The sequence below is a fragment of the Bombyx mandarina genome, chromosome 03 (assembly GCF_030267445.1).
Source record: "Bombyx mandarina strain Sakado chromosome 03, ASM3026744v2".
Taxonomy (NCBI): Eukaryota; Metazoa; Arthropoda; class Insecta; order Lepidoptera; family Bombycidae; genus Bombyx; species Bombyx mandarina.
Window position 1 is genome coordinate 13,808,826 of NC_143210.1, and position 18,603 is coordinate 13,827,428.

The following is an 18,603-nucleotide window of genomic DNA, read 5'->3' on the forward strand; positions in this document are numbered from 1 at the left end:
AAAATAATTTCAAAAGTCGCCAGGCTATGTTCCAATAATTGAACCTGTAGTAAACCCTTTCTATATTATTACTTTCCCCTCAATTTAAAAGCACGCCGGATTCTTCTGCCTTTCTTAGATGATATTGTAGATATTCATTTCTACCAGGCACACTGATCAAGGTTCAATCAAAGGACTCTAAATAGTATATCTCTTCTGTTAGATACTATACAATTTTCAAATCCTATGTAAATGGATCGAGGTGTGATATATTTGTTTTAAATGTGTTTTTTCCATGTCAAAGTGAGACCTGAGTATTTTTCTAGCTTAGATTATTGTGCACCGTCATAGCTATCATTTAATAAATGCATATGAACACAGGGTTACAGGAATCGCGACTCGATTAAAATTCAAATGCACGTGGCCGTCATTAGAGGGATAGGGACAAGAAATAAAACGCAGTCCTCACGTGACAAACGAAATTCGACCTCTCGTCGTCGAGTTAAATATTGTTTTAGTTTGAGATACATTTTCGGTTCGTTACAGAACGAAATGTGTCTGTGAATTGTCGGAGCGCATGCGTTGGAGGTTAAAGGGGGTTAGTTAGTTCGCGACTGCCGGCCGCTTCGGTCGCCAAGAGCCGCCCCAGCGGCAGCAATCAAAGCACTAATAATGCACGAACCAACACACCGAAATACAAAGCTTCGAAAATTTAAATCCGTGTATTTTTGACGAGTGTTTTTTTGTAGTGTCTTATTCTTTTTTTTTTTTGTTTTTTTTTTTTTTAATGTGGATCGTAGTGCGATTTTAGGAGAAACGAAGGGTCTACATTTTAATACAGGTTCGTAAATTAAATTGGTTTGTTGCGTGTCGTTAGTTGAAGTAATATTTTTAAGTAGCACGTCGTGACGAATGTTGACCGTGGCGGACGTGTGGCAACCTAATTAAAAAAAGGGTCGAATTTAATGCATAGGGTTGAATTTTTACTTAAGCCTTTCGCTCGAAAAAGCTCTTCGTGAAAACCTTTAATTTATTTCATCGAAACAAAACAATTAAGTTTCAGTAGCGTCAGCAAATTAATAAGAAATATCTGAAACACAAAAACAAAAGTAGAATAGTACTTTCAGGTAGTATAATGGAAAACCTCGCAACAAAAAGTTTCTAAGTATTATTATAATCTATATTTTAAATAAAACAAACAAACATAATTAATATAGAAAAACCTAATCAAATTCTAATTTCGGAATAAAGTTTTCACTTAGTACGCGCGCTGCCACTAGCACAAAAAAATGATTACTGTAAAATTAACTATGCCGAAAATGAGGTCAAGAAAAGTTAGTGACACGGAAAAAATGCAAGCTCGACTTTATTCGTCTGAAACATTAGAACAACAAATTGATAAATTTCTAACTTTTTTCAACTGACGGTGAATGGTTACCGTCGCCCATGGACTTCAGCAACGCCAGGGACATAGCCAAGCCACTGCCTATTGTTAAGTACTCTCCACAAGCCTCGATTGAGGAAGGACATAAGAATACCGTGGAGGGGAGCTAATTCCAAAGCCGTGTGGTACGTGGGAAAAAATATCTATGGGAACGCACTGTGGATGAACCCAGTGGCTTCAAGTAGTATGGATGAAATCTACTCAAGTGGCGGGCGGTGTGATGGTAAAAAAATACAATTCGCATTTATTACAGACAACATTTTTTTCTAAACTTTTACAATAGTTTCCACGATTTTAACAATATCTCTGCATCAATCTCACCTGAACGTAAATTTTTGGCGTCGCTCACGCATATTAGTAATGGTTACGACACAGCCAAACCACTGCCTATTTTGACTACCTGACTTTGACTACCTTAAACTTCTTCAGCAGTTCTTGAACAGCTGATGGTGACAGGAAAGGTAGATGGCAAACGTCCCAGAGGACGCAGTCCCACGAGATGGTCGGACCAAGTACGATCTTCTCTGAGCATCAATTTCCATAATGCCCTTCATGAAGCAAAGGATCGCGGCAGATGGAGGGAAGTCGTATGGGAGAAACTGATGCAGCGGGGGAGTCTCGACCCTCAGTAATGAGGAAAACGACGCGAGGAGGAGGAGGAAACTTCTTCAAAGAGAAGAAATTCTTAGTTTTCAAAAAGTATCCTGGATGGATTTCATTGTAAGGCCTTATTGTACATGCCCTACTATACATAGCCGGAAAGGCCCCAGTGAATGAACTGCGGATAGAAGACGTTAAAAGCCACATCCACGATGAGAAAAGCACTTGTGGATTACATCCTGAAAGGCCGGGAAAAATCTGCTGAAACTTGAGTTTCTATGGGCCACAATAACCAATTAACCTTCTAGTGAACTGGGACATGCTCATTTATGCTCACATATCGGTATCAAGTAGTCATCGGAGCTCATAGAAATGGCAACGTGAAGGGCTTTATGAGTCTATCCTTTAATCGTTTAACTCGTGTAGTTGTGTACACGACAATGAAAGCTTCGATTTTATCTCTAGATGGATGCCGTATAAGCTCATTTACCGATTTACAATAAAAAAATACGAACTTTTTTAATTATAGGTATAGATAAACTAAAGATTATTGGGTAAGTGCTGGCCCGCACTTAAAGTTGGAAGGTGTTGATTACTTCCTAGCAGAAATAGGCAGAATGGTAGTACCTCTCTAAGCAAAGCTTAACGTGTAACAATTATCGGTAGTTCTAGGCTCTAACATTACCGATATCTGTATAAATGTTCTTTAAATTAACACTTAGAACTTTTCTATCAAGAGGAATGACCGCATTTACCTTGTTGATATCTACGGGCCCCGGTAACTATGCAAGACCAGATGGACTGTGAGCTCGTCCATGATCTATCAACGCTGTCCATCCCCATCCAGTAAATACCTCTTATCTCGATGACTAATTGGATCCACTCAACCATTTGTTCTTGGTAAAGTATTTTGCCCTTAATACCGAGATTACTCTGAAGTAGGTGTGGTACGATGTCAACGTGTTAAGACTACGACTAATAGTTAGCAGTTTGCCAAACTTATCTGTAATTATCTTCTTCAAGTAGAGTATTGGAGGTCATTGAAGCCTCAGAGCTCTAAGCAAACAGCCCCGGCTAAGTGTTTGTAGCTAGAAATTAATTCAGTAACGCTAATGAGATACTAATGCTCGGGTTTTAGTGAAAATTGGTCGAACTAAGAAGTTACACATGTTTATGATCAGACCAGTGTTTCGTGCACTGATTTGGAATTTTAAATTAGACAAAAACATCTGAATAAGTATTTTCACTCGTCTTTGAAGTCGTCGTGGCCTAAAGGATAAGACGTCCGAGACGACGATAAGATAAGACGGTGTTCGAATCCAATTTTTCTAATGAAATACGTACTTAACAAATGTTCACGATTGACTTCCACGGTGAAGGAATAACATCGTGTAATAAAAATCAAACCTGCAAAATTATAATATGCGTAATTACTGGTGGTAGGACCTCTTCTGAGTCCGCACGGGTAGGTAGCACCACCCTGCCTATTTCTGCCGTGAAACAGAAATGCGTTTCGGTTTGAAGGATGAGGCAGTCGCTGTAACTATACTGAGACCTTAAAACTTATAACTCAAGGTGGGTGGCGCATTTACGTCGTAGATGTCTACGGGCTCCAGTAACTACTTAAAACCAGGTGGGCTGTGAGCTCGTCCACCCATCTAAGCAATAAAAAAAATCTTATTTCAAACTTGAGACTTTAATACCGTGTGCAATAAAAAAGCACATTTCAAACTATTTGTGGTGAAGAGTTCATAAATCGCGGTGCCCTCTATTGTATCACGTAATTAAGTTATTAAGCAATATTAATGATTCAAGTACATTATTATGTAGACTTTTTTTTAATTACCGACATTAGAAAAGCTTTAAAGCTTTCGAACAACTAAACTTTAATCGTTATTGCAAAACTTTTAATAAACTAGAGACGAGTAGTTTCAAAGTCTCGCATCGTTAATTATATCTTATGGATATAAAAAATTCGAAAGTTTGTTACTATACATGGAGGTCTGTTACTCATTCACGCAAACACTACGGGACGGATTCTGATGAAGCTTGACAATGTGATAGACACACCATCACAATACCACATAGGCCAAAATGTGATACGATAATTTTTTACTGGTGGTAGACCGTGTTGTAAGCCTGCATGGGTAGGTACCACCACCCAGCCTATCTCTACCGTGAAGCAGTAATACTTTTCGGTTTGAAGAGTGGGGCAGCCGTTGTACTATAAAAACTGAGACCTTAGAATTTATATCTCAAGGTAGGTGGCGAAATTTACGTTATAGATGTCTATGAACCCCAGTGACCACTTCACACTAGGCAGGCTGTCTTTGTTCATCTAGGCAAAAAAAAAAAACAAAAAAAAGAGTTTATAAAACTAAAAACGATTTGACAATTTATTGTATAATCATTATCATATTTATTTAAAACTAGCGACCCGCCCTCGCTTCGCTTCGGAAACATTAAAACACACATGAAACAAAAAATAAAAATAAAAAAATAAAAATAAAAAAAGTAGCCTATGTTCATCAGGGACAATGTCGGCTTCTAATGGAAAAATAATTTTTCAAATCGGTCCAGTAGTTTCGGAGCCTATTCGAAACAAACAAACAAACAAATCTTTCCTCTTTATAATATTAGTATAGACTAGCTGGCCCGGCAGACTTCGTAGTGCCTCAATCGATAAATAAAAGACACATCAAGGGGACACATCAAAGGAAAAACAAAATTGTTTGTTTTCATATAATTCCGAGCTTTTTTATATTTTCTCACCTTTTAAACCTTCCCTGGACTTCCACGAATAATTCAAGACCAAAATTAGCCAAATCGATCCACTCGTTCTCGAGTTTTAGCGAGACTAACGAACAGCAATTCATTTTTATATTATACTAGCGACCCGCCCTCGCTTCGCTTCGGAAACATTAAAACACACATGAAACCAAAAAAATAAAATAAAAAAAAGTAGCCTATGTTCATCAGGGACAATGTCGGCTTCTAATGGAAAAAGAATTTTTCAAATCGGCCAGTAGTTTCGGAGCCTATTCGAAACAAACAAACAAACAAATCTTTCCTCTTTATAATATTAGTATAGATAGATTACGCGATTAGTAACATGAAACCTATGAAAGCATTACAACGCAAATATTCACGTAGTTACATAAAAGAGAAAAGTCGGATTTCACCCAAAAAACCAAAACTAAGTTAATGATCCTTCAACATCGTCGAACAGGTTATGATTAATATAACAATAGCAGGACTTAGCGAGCCTCCTGACAGTGACAGGTGATTAATCAGTGGCTACAATTAAGAAGTTGAATCCACGAACGCTCCGAGCCACGCTAACCCGATAATCGGACGTTTTACAGCACTGTTGTTTCAATGTGTTAAGTAAAGCGGTGCGTAAAATGGATTCCTTTTTATTATAAACTAGCGGCCCGCTCCGGCTCCGCTCGGGTCAACAAAAATTTCAATGATATTAATTGACGTTGTTTTATTTTTTAAAATAAAAGAACACTTATTGCGGCATAACTATAATAGTTAGACATATTATGCTGTCGCGACACTTTTTGTGAATAATAATGTGTTCTACAAAGTTATAGTACATTATTTTATTCTATAATTAATAGTTTTGGCAGGGCACGCGTTGTAAAGAATATTTTAGGTGATTTTTTTACACCTTGGGTTACGTTATTGGAGTTTTAGTAAGGATCCCTAAAAAAAGATTATAGCCTATGTCACTCGGGAATAATGTAGCTTCCAAACAGTGAAAGAATTTTGCAAATCAGTTCAGTACTTTTGGAGCATATTCAATACAAACAAACAAATCTTTCCTCTTTAGAATATTAGTATAAAAGTATAGGTAGTATCTTTGAAATTTGTGGAATGAACGACAGTTCATCTTGCTTCTTCAGCACTTTCTCTTCTCTCTCTTCAGACAAGGTTTGGAAATAGTATCCAGCTGAAGGCAGCGGTTTGGTTAATTGCTCGGCATTATAGATGTCGATAAGGGATGGTAGACACTAACGTCATCAGGTTTGAGCGCCGTGAGCTCACCTACTAGTGAAGGCGACGCTGATATAGCCTCTCAAGGCTATCGGCTTAGGTAGGATAAAAAAAAATCGTTAAATTTTTCGCTCCGCCCTATTTTCGCCATAGCAGCAGCTATTACCAGAATTCAATGAAGGAATCCGAGATAAAGCTAAGCAAGTGAAAATCCTACAACAGACAGATGGTAGAGAAGTACCATAAAATTAAAAGGGTACGGTACGTAAGGGTAGGTAAAGGGTTACCAAGGAATTAGAAACTCCCAATTATATCTCGTCTCGTTTTAAATTTCATAGAGATATCTTTAAAAGGAATTAGTCTTTTTATTATCTCTGAAAGCTCTGTCACACACACTGATGCGTTTTTACGTTCATTTGTAGTTTTAAAAGAAAGTGCTAAAGAATATGGTTTGCTTGTATCGAACGATATAACAGTATTTATTACCTCGAGTAGAAACAAGTCCCTGATCGCGAAGAAACTTCAGAGCGCAGCCCTAGCTCTAGGACAGTGGTTCCGAAAATGGCGCATAGACATCAACCTAGCGAAATGTACTGCGGTGCTATTTCAGAGCGGAAGCTCCACACGGATCTCCTTCCGGATTAGGAGGAGGAATCTTACACCCGCGATTACCCAACCCGTACCCTGGGCCAGGAAGGTCAAGTACTTGGGCGTTACCCTGGATGCATCGATGACATTCCGCCCGCATATAAAATCAGTCCGTGACCGTGCCGCGTTTATTCTCGGTAGAGAATCAGCTCGCTGAGTTTCTCGCCGGATCTACTCAGCGGGTCGCGATTCCGATCCGGTAGTAGATTCATTCGCGAAGCAGTTGCTCTTGAGTTGTTAGGTCTCCTTTGGAGGCGCTCGGGTAGCTGTTAGCAAATCCCACCCCTCCTGGCTGAGCCTTTGCTCGCCCACCTGTCCTGGTGAAACTAGAAAGGCCTACGGGCCACCAGTAATCCTTCAATCATAAAAAAAAGAAAAAAAGTATTTATTACCACACGAAATATAATAAAGGTTTGTTGAATCGTGAATGCAACACGCTTAGTCTTTCATCGCCCACCAATAACAAAGGTAGATCTTCGATAAATTTTCTTACGACAACAAAAACTTTTTCGCTTGGAGCCGCTTAAAATTCAATAGCCCAGCCTTCGGAATCGCGAATAAAAGGTTCCGCCGCGTTATTATAACGAAACAGGACCGATGCCCGAACAAAACAGGCGACGAACGCAAACAAGGATATAAAGGACATCGGGAGACGTATTGTACTCTAGACGGCCTATCCACGACTAGGGTGTGTATTTAAGAGCGAAGGATCACGTAACAGGGTGGCGGTAAATAAAAAAATCCAAATTAATCAGTTTTTATTTTGCACTAGATGACCCGGCAAACTTCGTAGTGCCTCAACCTATAAATAAAAGACCTAAACTTTTGTATAAAATAAACTTAAAACAAACAAAAAGAATCCGTCCGACGGGGGACACATAAAAAGAAAAACAAAATTGTTATTTTTATTTAATTCCGGGTATTTTCATATTTATTTAACTTTTTCTGGACTTCCACAAATAATTCAATACCAAATCGGTCCAGCCGTTCTCGAGTTTTAGCGAGACTAACGAACAGCAATTCATTTTGATATATATATAGATAGATAGATTAACACGACAACGGAGCTCCACTAATGCATACGACATGGACGCTGAATATATACAGTTCTAGACGATTATACTCAACAACTGCTAACCATGTAGAGACAACCGTCGGGGCGGGACAAAGAGTTCTTGTCACTTCGCCTTGATCCGTCGCATTCGTGTTGTAGTTATAAGCTTTGTAAATGAATTATTAAAGCACTATCCCACTTTCTGATTAAGAAGGCATAATTGCTTTGCGATTTAGACGTAAAGTATAGAGGTGTCTACCCGTGCAGGCCGACGACATCCCGGGGAGGTATCATAACTTATCAAACTAAAGCTCTAAAGTAGTTTTTAATAGTTTCATAAAAAATCTACATTTACAACAACCAACTTCATATTTTAAAACATATCAAACGAAGTTTAGTTTAATACTGCAACGTAATCAAGATAACATCTAATCATTCAATTTCATTGACTTTAGCGAGTCGTACTCATAATTAAGACTATTGTTACGATATAATTCGTAAATGTATTCTTCTTCTTCTTTTTCTCCACCTTATCTCACTAGATGGGGTCGGCACAGCAAATTTTTCTCTTCCATTCTCTTCTATCAGCCGTCATCTTAATACTCACTCCTCTCTCTCTCATATCGTCATTCACACACTCCATTTATGTCTTTTTGTATGTATTCTCATTATATTAATCCCAACCTTTCAGATACTTTACAGTTTTCGCGCACCAGTACAACGTCAGTACGTAGCCATTAAAGCTATAAAAGTAGTTTTAATTACAATATAATACATTAATTATTGGGTCATCCAAAGACGCCCGCGGTTCCCTCGTCGTAACTTAAGTTATAAAGTTCAAGTTGAAGTATATTCTGCTAGAACAAAATTCAGTTAAAAGTCAGTTAGTTTTCTCGTCTATCCGCGGATTTAGGTTATTCTAAAGTTAACAATGTAACGTCCAGCGGGGATTAGTGTCGGACGAAGCGGATACCCGAATATCCGATGATTTATTGATGGAATTTCGGCGATTTCATAAAACAAGAGCTGCAGTTTCGTTCCGAATATTTTGATGGGAATTCCAGTAGTGAATCGATTTGAATATGTTCTCCGAACTGATCGGTATAAGTGAGAGATCACAGATTCGAAAAAGCACAACTGTACTTAAAAAATACTGGTGGTAAGACCTCTTGTGAGTCCGCGCGGGTAGGTACCACCACCCTGCCTATTTTTGCCGTGAAGCAGTAATGCGTTTCGGTTTGAAGGGTGGGGCAGCCGTTGTGACTATACTGAGACCTTAGAACTATATCTCAAGGTGTGTGGCGCATTTACGTTGTAGATGTCTATGGGCTCCAGTAACCACTGCACACCAGGTAGGCTGTGAGCTCGTCCACTCATCTAAGCAATAAAAAGAAAAAATAGGTTCGAAACGGAAAAGCACAACTATTATTAAAAACGTTTTTTTGAAGTGAACAATTCTTCTACACCGTTGTATGTTTAGAAACTAGACGAAACAGAAGTGATACTTGAAACGCGATAAGATTCAAATATTTATGTGATTTAACCTACGAGAAAATGAGTCTGAAAAATTCTGAAGCATTCACTTCTATGACGTGTAACTGGCATTTTTTTGGTCTATTGTAGATACTCTTCGTGTCAACAAAAATCAATAGGGTGCATAATTTTAGCCTCTATAGACCGTCTATAGCCGTTGTACTATAAATTTAAGACTCCAAACCTCATGTCTGAAAATAGCTTAATTATATGGAGTTTAATTTACGAACCCACACTCACCAATGACTAGAATCCATAGGCACTGCATTTTTTTTATCGGTACCCTACTTGACACTAAAAGTTTGGATTTCACCTTCAGATACCTATGAGTTCGGTTGACCTCTTAATATGAGATGAACCGCGCGCTGATTCACCAAACGATCCAATGTTAGTCTATGAATTGTACGTGAATGCTTGACGATAAACAGTTTTTGAACAATCCTAATAGCTTAAAGATGTTGTTAGATACCCAAAAATACTTAAACACAACAGTCTCCATCGCTCCTGTCTATCGCACATTTAATCTCTAAGCTATCATATAAGAAGGATCAGCAAAATTGCGATTAATATCGGAGTAAAATATTTTTACAATAGAAAACTACTATGCCATAAATACCTTTCATGTGTAGAATCGCGGAGATAAATTAAACAGAACACTCTCTTTTTGACAACTCCCCTCTTTCTCTCTTCTTTTGACAACTCCCCTGTTTTGACATCGCTGTCACAACTTGTTTCTTATCGCGGTGCTTGGATGAGCGAAATTATGTCAGTTATCATATATATTATTATATACGAAAGCATTTTTTTTTACTTTTCATTATTTTATCTTATCATCTATCTACTATCGTAACCACCAAATTCTCGTCTACACATTCATCATTCCAATTGAATAGTCGCATGGCGTTCAAAATTCCTTACGATCCAACGCATTCCTACCATCACTCTCTGCCTAGTTCCTCTGAAAAGATATGCCAACATTAATTTCCTTTGCTTTTAGGTTTTTACAATAAACGATACTCATTATCGAAATCAATTTTTAAAGGCTTATTCATAAGGTTTATTTTTTTTCCAAATTTATTTATAATCCCCACTTATGTCTTTATTTTTATTTATTGCTTAGATGGGTGGAGGAGCTCACAGCCCACCTGGTGTTAAGTGGTCACTGGAGCCAATAGACATTTACAACGAAAATGCCGCCACCCACTTGAGATTGCTATTCTAGGCTACCCAACTACCCAACCACGTCAAAACCAGACAAGAACAGACGAATCAATATTTCGATTCGCGTGCTCCAACACAATAAGCTAATCTGACGATCGGGTCCCACACGAGTTTACCATTGACTCAAACTATAGTGCCATAAATCAGTCTCCCAATGGGATTTGTGCTGTTGAGGGTTTATCGTCTTTACGGATATACGTTGTGACGTCATCCCAAGTTTAGCTACTAGCAGCTGACGTTTTGTTATTTGGGAAGCATGAATGTATCCCACTTTTTACTTCAAAGGGGAGATCTTCCGGCGGGTGCGTCTTTACTCAGGCGTGCGTTTCTATTCGTTGGGTTAACCCGACCGTACGTCCGACGGTCCAATGCGCGCGCATCGATTTTAGGATATTAGCTGATAGATTGCCTAAATTTTTTGCTGAATCTCGATATTTTTAACGCTACTTTTCAAATATATTTTCGCAGCAGAAATACTGGTGGTAGGACCGCTTGTGAGTCCGCACGGGTAGGTATCATCAACCTGCCTATTTCTGCCGTGAAGCAGTAATGCGTTTCGGTTTGAAGGGTAGGGCAGCTGTTGTAATTATACTGAGACCTTAGAACTTATATCTCAAGGTGGGTGGCGCATTTACATTGTAGATGTATATCGGCTCCATGGACACTCACAGTACGGTTGGTCCGTCAGCTCAAGGTCGCTCAGCGAGCCATGGACAGAGCCATACTCGGAGTTTCTCTGAAGGATAAATCCGGAATGAGGTTGTTCGACAGAGATTTAAAGTCATCGACATAGCTCAAAAAATCAGCAAGCTAAACTGGCAATGAGGTAGTGCGATGACCTCCAAACGGTGCCCGGCAAGCAGTGGATGAGAAGAGCCGTAGATCGGGTTCAGTGTTGTGGATTGGGAGAGTCTTATGTCCAGCAGTGGTCGACTGTGGGCTGTTGATGATGATGGGCACCAGTATCCACTTAACACCAGTTGGGCTGTGAAATCGTCCACCAATCTAAGCAATAAAAACAGAATAAAAAAAATAGATATTTTCCTGTAACCAATACTAATACAGAGAGACAAGATCAGTTGAAGACGCCAGGTAAACATCCTAGCAATGTGGGCGCATTAAAGCATTTTTACGATGCAATAATGTTTAATCCTTGGCAATAAAAGCAGATTTTTGTCTTTTATAGAGTCGTAAAGTGTGATCTTGCAGCGATTCTGTGCGGTTAATACTCGGCTTGAATGATTAGTTCGATACGGGTTACATTGTGGCTCGACTGGACGACCAGATTTGCTTTCATACTTACGAGCAGCCATCTTGGCTTTCGGTAGGCAGCGGCTTGGCTCTGTCCCTAGCATTGCTGAAGTCGATGGGCAACGGTAGCCATTCATCATCAGGTGGGCCGTATGCTCGTCTGGCTACAATGGCAATAAAAATAAAATAAAATAAAGCCTGAACTTAATAAAAATGTAACCTGTGACGTCATAGGTGAAATATATTATACAGTTTTAAAATGAGCATTCGCTTTCGACCTGTATGTAGTGTCTATGAATTCCTTGTCCGAGCATTTACACTAATAATAAACAAAACAAAAAATTACAGAATTTACCACCGGATCGGAAACGCGACCCACTGAGAAGATCCGGTGAGAAACTCAGTGGGCTGTGTCTATGGGTTAATTGGCTCGTCGAGCCCTTCGTCGCAGGCGACGGGTTCGACGAGGACGGTGACCGGCGCTTGTGGTACCTACCTAAAAGCACCGCCTTATTCCTGTCGAATTATTTACTTTCTGAGTATTTATTTTATTGCGCTCGGCACATGGACGATCTAATTTATTAAGGGAGTCACTAGGAAACTTAACGTATCTTCAAAGTCGACACACGTTTAGAGACATCAGATCAATTTCAATATATCTATCTTATAAAAGGCGAAGTCGTAGTGGCCTAAAGAATAAGACGTCCGGTACATTCGTATCTTGCGACGCACTGATGTTCGGATCCCGCTGGCGGGTACTAATTTTTTTTATGAAATACGTACTTAATGAATGTTGACAATTGACTTCCACGGTGAAGGAGGTTCCACCAAAATTATAATTCGCGTAATTACTGAGGTAGGACCTCTTGTGAGTCCGTACGGTACCCTTCAAGCCGAAACGCATTCATTCTGCTTCACGGCAGAAATAGGTAGGGTGGTGGTACCTGCCCGCGCGGACTCACAAGAGGTCCTTCCACCAGTAAATATGTAATAATAAATATGTATTAATGAAGTATTTTCTATTAAAAAAAGCGAGTCGTAATTAATTATCTTATTATATATTTAATCGCGCGTTTATCTATATATTAATACGTGAAGTAAAAACTTTGTATCCCTTTTTACGAAAATTGCGCGGACAGAAGAGTATGAAATTTTCCACACTTATAGAGATTATAGTGAAGAAGTGCACAATGCTGATATTTTCTTAAAATAATGCATAAAAGATACATTAAATCTATAAATAAAACATTACACACACTACCATGTATTTGACACACACACGCATGCATACTATTTGTTTATTGTCAAACTTTTCTTTGCAGTCTGTCAGTTATAGTCTGTCAAATTGAGAATAGATTAAATATTGTTTTCTAATTATTAATATTTGTCTAAAGTGTAGTTTTGACGAAATCTGTGATTAAAGAAGTATAATAGTCCTTGACAATAGAATCATAATAGTGTACAAACTTATAATTTCCACTAGTTATAGTCGAATTTCGACTACCAGGGGATCACTAGTTATTATTATTATTTCCGTATTTGGAATACACATACAATTTTTGTGGACACAAACGACGACAACTTAACATAACATAATATCAATGTTAATTTTACAACTATATGGAGCTATTTAACGAAAATTTCGTAAAAGTTTTCAATTAATATATTTCTTATTTTCTTTATAAATTAATGTAAATATAATAATGTACTCTTACCCTTTTGCTTATTCACATCCCATCTCTCAGGGGAACCTTTACCCGAAGCATGTTTGAATATGAAAATCGTACACTTATGAGCATAAAAACTGCACTCATATATTTTAATAAAAAATACATGTTCCTAGGGTGTTTTTTGGAACGAGGTTCCTTATGGAACGATCCCGAGGGGTACCTTAACCGGGAAAAAACGTCCGTAACGTAAGATTTTTATTATTTATATTTTGGCTAAACGCCATCTGTTGACAGCAGCAAGAACTACGCAATCCTTTGTTTGGTTGGGATTTTATCACTTCAACACAGCTTTTTTAGTTAGTAATATGCGGCTCTGTACTATATTTCATGAAACTTTTAGAATTGATTCAAAGAATGGGGGTACTAATATTCAGATTTTTTTTTTGTTTTTTATATTTATCAATAAAATAATCATAGTAAAAATGTATACCCGAATAATTATTTTCTTTAGACCTCGAATAGAACTCAAAATTAAAATTTTCATAATAAGGAACTTCGTTCCTATCCGGTATCCCACGACACCACGCATCTTTTTTTTTGTTAAGCTCAGGAGAGCTTACCTAGACCATTAAATGCAGCAGTAGGGCGATGAGTAATTGCAGATAAAAACTATATTTTGATCCCTGTCAGTGTCTATATCCATATAGCAATGATAGAAATATAGCAACGATCGAGGTAGCCGAGTGTCTTCTACTCATGACGTTTCGCCATATCACTTCAACAACTATATTTCTAACCCATGTCATTGCTAAGAGTTTTTTTTTTAATATTAAAGCAGCGTTCCGAGATGTCATCCCAAGGCGAAAGGATTAGGTTGCCTTTACTCCTTTTTTTTCTGCATAATACCATTTTTTACAATGCTTTGTTACATAAGCTGACCGATTGTTTTGCTAAACCGAATGCATTAGTTAATACTTTAATTCATGAATTACATAGAAAATGCAGTCAATTTATCTATACTAGAGATCCCGCAGTAGTCGAAATTCGACTATAATAATTGATTGGAATTGTAAGTTTGTACACTATTATGATTGTATTTTATACTTCTATAATCACAAATTTCGCCAAGGCTATACTATAAAAAAATATTAATAAAGACAAACAATATTTAATCTATTCTCAATTTGACCACAGACGTCAAGACCAAAAGTATGACAATAAATACTATGCATGCGTGTGTGCGTCAAATACATGGTATGTAGTGTGTGTAATGTTTTCTTTATTGATTTAGTGTATCTTTTATGCATTATTTAAAAAAAAATTAGCATTGTGCATTTCTTCTCTATATTCTCTATAACTGTGGGAAATTTCATACTCTTCCGTCCTCGTAATTTTCGTAAAAAGGGATACAAAGTTTTTGCTTCACGTATTTTGATTATTTACACTTACATTATCCAGTTTTCTTGCAAGTACTTGTACGATTAAGGTCGATGAACTGGTATACTTCGGTACCCATAGGATACGATAAAACAAAAGACCAGATAAAGGACGGATAGTACAAACGAAATTTTAATGGGAACATCCGAGATTTAATCTAACAATATTTCAATTTGTTTTATTAGTAAATGGAGATCCGATTTAATTGTTGTCTGATGTAAAAACATTTATTTTGCGATTTAATCAATAAAGTGAGGTTAATCAATATTTGACTAACTCGGCGATGGAGTAATTGGCGCCCCTTACTGTTGCGCCGAGAGTTGTTTTTCGATTTCTACACCGGGCAAACATTACGTGATGAACAGTAACTTTTTCAGTCTCTGGTACCCATAACACTAAGAATCCCAAATTAGGACGTGATTCATTCCCAGTTATTATTATTTGCATTCAAAACCAAATTCAATGGAATAATCGTGAGAAATCGACAACATATGTCAAATTATCCAGGATGTGTACGAACTTTGCCGGAAGAAATGAAGGAATCCATGTTCGGACAATATTCAAAAGGCTTGGCTGAACCTCTGGTATTAGCAAACGGCAACCATTATCACTCAGCCGCAGTTGAATCGTGTGATATCCAATGACGATAGCTTAAAGACGTGATCCTCGATCACAGGGGTCGTTGATCCCAAGCATCAGCTGACTTTAATTATGTTATAGTGATTATAACTTTCAAATGGTCCCAGCTCATGGCTTCCTATTGCGTTGTAATACGAACAGCTCATTGATAATTGGGTGGCTAAACATATCGTTTTCTTCAAGTTCTGTTTATCATTATTAAGTTTACTGATTCAAAATCTTTGTAAATATTCTGTGCTATGTGCAAACAATTTGAAAAGAACAAGCCCTGCGTTTCAAAGCCTACTAAGAAACATTTTGATGTTGCCACACCCACACGGGGAACACGCTCGTGCGAAGCTAATCCAAACGTCCAGACCCCGACTTTATGACCGCGACCACTGCATTCATCCACAGTAAATGTTCCACCATCTTTTTCTGTTATAAACCTCAGCCCACACCGTTTCGTAAGCGCTATGACAGGCACTTTCTATTTAATTAATAAATAATAGTTTAAAAAAAGTAAAAATACGCATTATAGAAAATTCAACTAAAAAATAGGAAATAAATTTTAATAAATTTGAATTAAAAATAGTGTAACAAAAAATGATTTTATTATAAAAAAAAGCGTGGGGTGCATGGTATCAGTAGTTATAAATATTTTATGAACAGATATGAGTAGAAGAGTATTTTGATAATATCCTGAAAAGCACCCTACGCTTTTTTACAATAAAATATTTTTTTCTTACACTATTATTTATTCAAATTTATTAAAATTTATTTTCTATTTCTTGGTTGGATTTTCTATAAAAGCCTATTTTTTTAGTTTTTTTAAACTATTCATTTTTTAGTTAAATTTCAATTTTTTACAATATTTAACTGTAATAAGGTCCTTAATAAGTATGCCAAATTTCGAATTAATCCGACGTTTCGAAGGGGCTCAAAATCATGTTCAAAGATTCCGTTACATACTAACGTACATACGTCTGAAGCTAATAAAAGCGTATTAAAAATACCTTCTGTGATGCTTTAAGCGCCTATCCCAAAATATGCAGTGACCGATCCAGCAAGTCGAAAATGTCCCTTCGGATGAATACTCAGTTACTTAGTTAATTACCGTCGAAATTATACCCTTAGAATACTGATATTATTTTGTTTAGATAGACGCTGCTGATAGTAGCATTATGATTCTATTAACAATTGCACTTCTGCGCTAAACAAAATAGATAATTCATGATCAATCATCATTTAGATTGAACTATTAACAAGTTTTTAATTAAACCAAATTTACGTCTCAAATGATTCCAGATTCTCTGAGCTTCGCTCGTCGTAATAAAAATAACCTCAGCGTATAATCGGAATAGTAAATTAGACCCAACTAAATAATTGTTTTAAGCCAACGGCGCATGCTAATTTTCGAAGTAAACTATTTTCTTATAAATATTTAAATGTTGTGTTTATATCCGAAACGCGAGAGCGCCGTGTTGAATGCAGTTCATAAATCTACGAAAATGGACAACGCGGTCCAAGAGAGAAGAGATATAACGATTTGCAGGAGAGCCAAAGCTAAAAATTTTGAAAAAATATCATAACAAAAAATATCTTCAGCTATATTAATGGAGTAAATTTAATTGAAGTTCAATTAAAAACATCAAACTGTTGATGCTGATACCAAATAAAACGTACCTTTAAATACAAAGATAAATCGTGTAGTAAGCGAAATGTCGCCTTAACCAAATAGCCTTTCACGCAACGATATGATTGATAAATTGCTTAAGAAATATATAATATCAAATCAAATCAAATCAAATCAAAAAAGTTTTATTCAACATAAATGAAAGTACATACTTGTTGAACGTCAAAAGAATTACCGCCAATTCACAAGAATTAGCCTCCGTCCTGAGAAGAATTGGCAAGAAACTCAGCGGGCATGTTTTTTTTTTTTTTAAATATTAGATTTTTATTTTTATTTTAATTTTTTTTTTTTTTAAATATTCATATTACAATAAGTAATTATAACATAACAATTTTACAATATTGAAATTCCCGGAGCGAGCAACTCATTCCCACTTTGTGCAATCTTCTAGATAATCATTGACTTTATAGTAAGCTTTATTGCACAGATGTTCTTTAACAGTTTTCTTAAATCTATGTATATGTAGGTTCTGAACATCTTGTGGGATTTTGTTGTACAGGCGCACAGACAAACACCCGAATGAATTTCGTATCTTATGTAACCTACTCATCGGCACAACAAGCTTGTGTTTGTTCCTAGTATTTCTATTATGTATGTCCGACATCTTAGGAAACTCCTCAATATGTTTACGAACATACATCAAATTTTCAAAGATGTACTGGGATGGCATAGTGAGAACTTTAATTTCTTTAAATTTTTCCCTCAGGGATTCCCTTGAGTGCATGTTATAAATAGCACGTATAGCTCTTTTCTGCAGAATAAATATCATTTCTACATCGGCCGCATTGCCCCATAGCAAAATGCCATAGGACATGACACTGTGGAAGTAACTAAAGTAAACTAAACGAGCCGTGTCCGCATTTGTTAACGTTCTAATTTTTTTTACTGCGTATGCTGCAGAGCTAAGCTTACTCGCCAATTTATGAATATGAGGTCCCCACTGCAGTTTGGAGTCCACTGTTATACCAAGAAATACGGTTGACTCAACAAGCTCCAATGATTCCTCAGAAACAATTACATTACTACTCACTACATCTACTACACAATCTACTTGTCTCACATTTAAAGATGATTTAATACATTTTAAAGTAAATTTAATACATTTCGTTTTCTTACTATTCAATAATAGGTTATTGATACGGAACCAATGAACCACACACGAAATCGCATCATTCACTTCGTCATAGACTTGTAATTGTCGTTTAATTTTAAATAATAAAGATGTATCATCTGCGAATAATACGACCTCATGTCGGGACTCAATAAAACTAGGCAAATCGTTTATATATATTAGAAATAAAAAAGGACCCAAAATGGAACCCTGAGGTACACCCATTTTCAACGTGGTGCCTGAAGATCTATTTCCTTTCACATCTACTGTTTGTATCCTTCCTATGTTTAAGAAAACCATCAAAGCACTTGTGTTTGGTAAAACATACTTCAAAGTCAG

General features: G+C 37.0%; 1 protein-coding gene across 6 annotated transcripts in view; it reads left to right on the forward strand.

Annotated features, from left to right (window-relative positions):
* Positions 1-541: 541 nt before the first annotated feature.
* Shaw (Shaker cognate w) overlaps positions 542-18,603 on the forward strand; it is a 97,889-nt gene continuing 79,827 nt past the window's right edge. For 2 of the 6 annotated variants that reach the window (XM_089740123.1, XM_089740122.1), the window contains exon 1: positions 546-820. The gene's annotated coding sequence lies outside the window, so the exon portion shown is untranslated. Of the gene's footprint in view, positions 821-18,603 lie in introns of all 6 variants that reach the window. The other 4 variants (XR_016325742.1, XR_016325743.1, XM_089740124.1 and 1 more) reach the window with 3 other exon arrangements.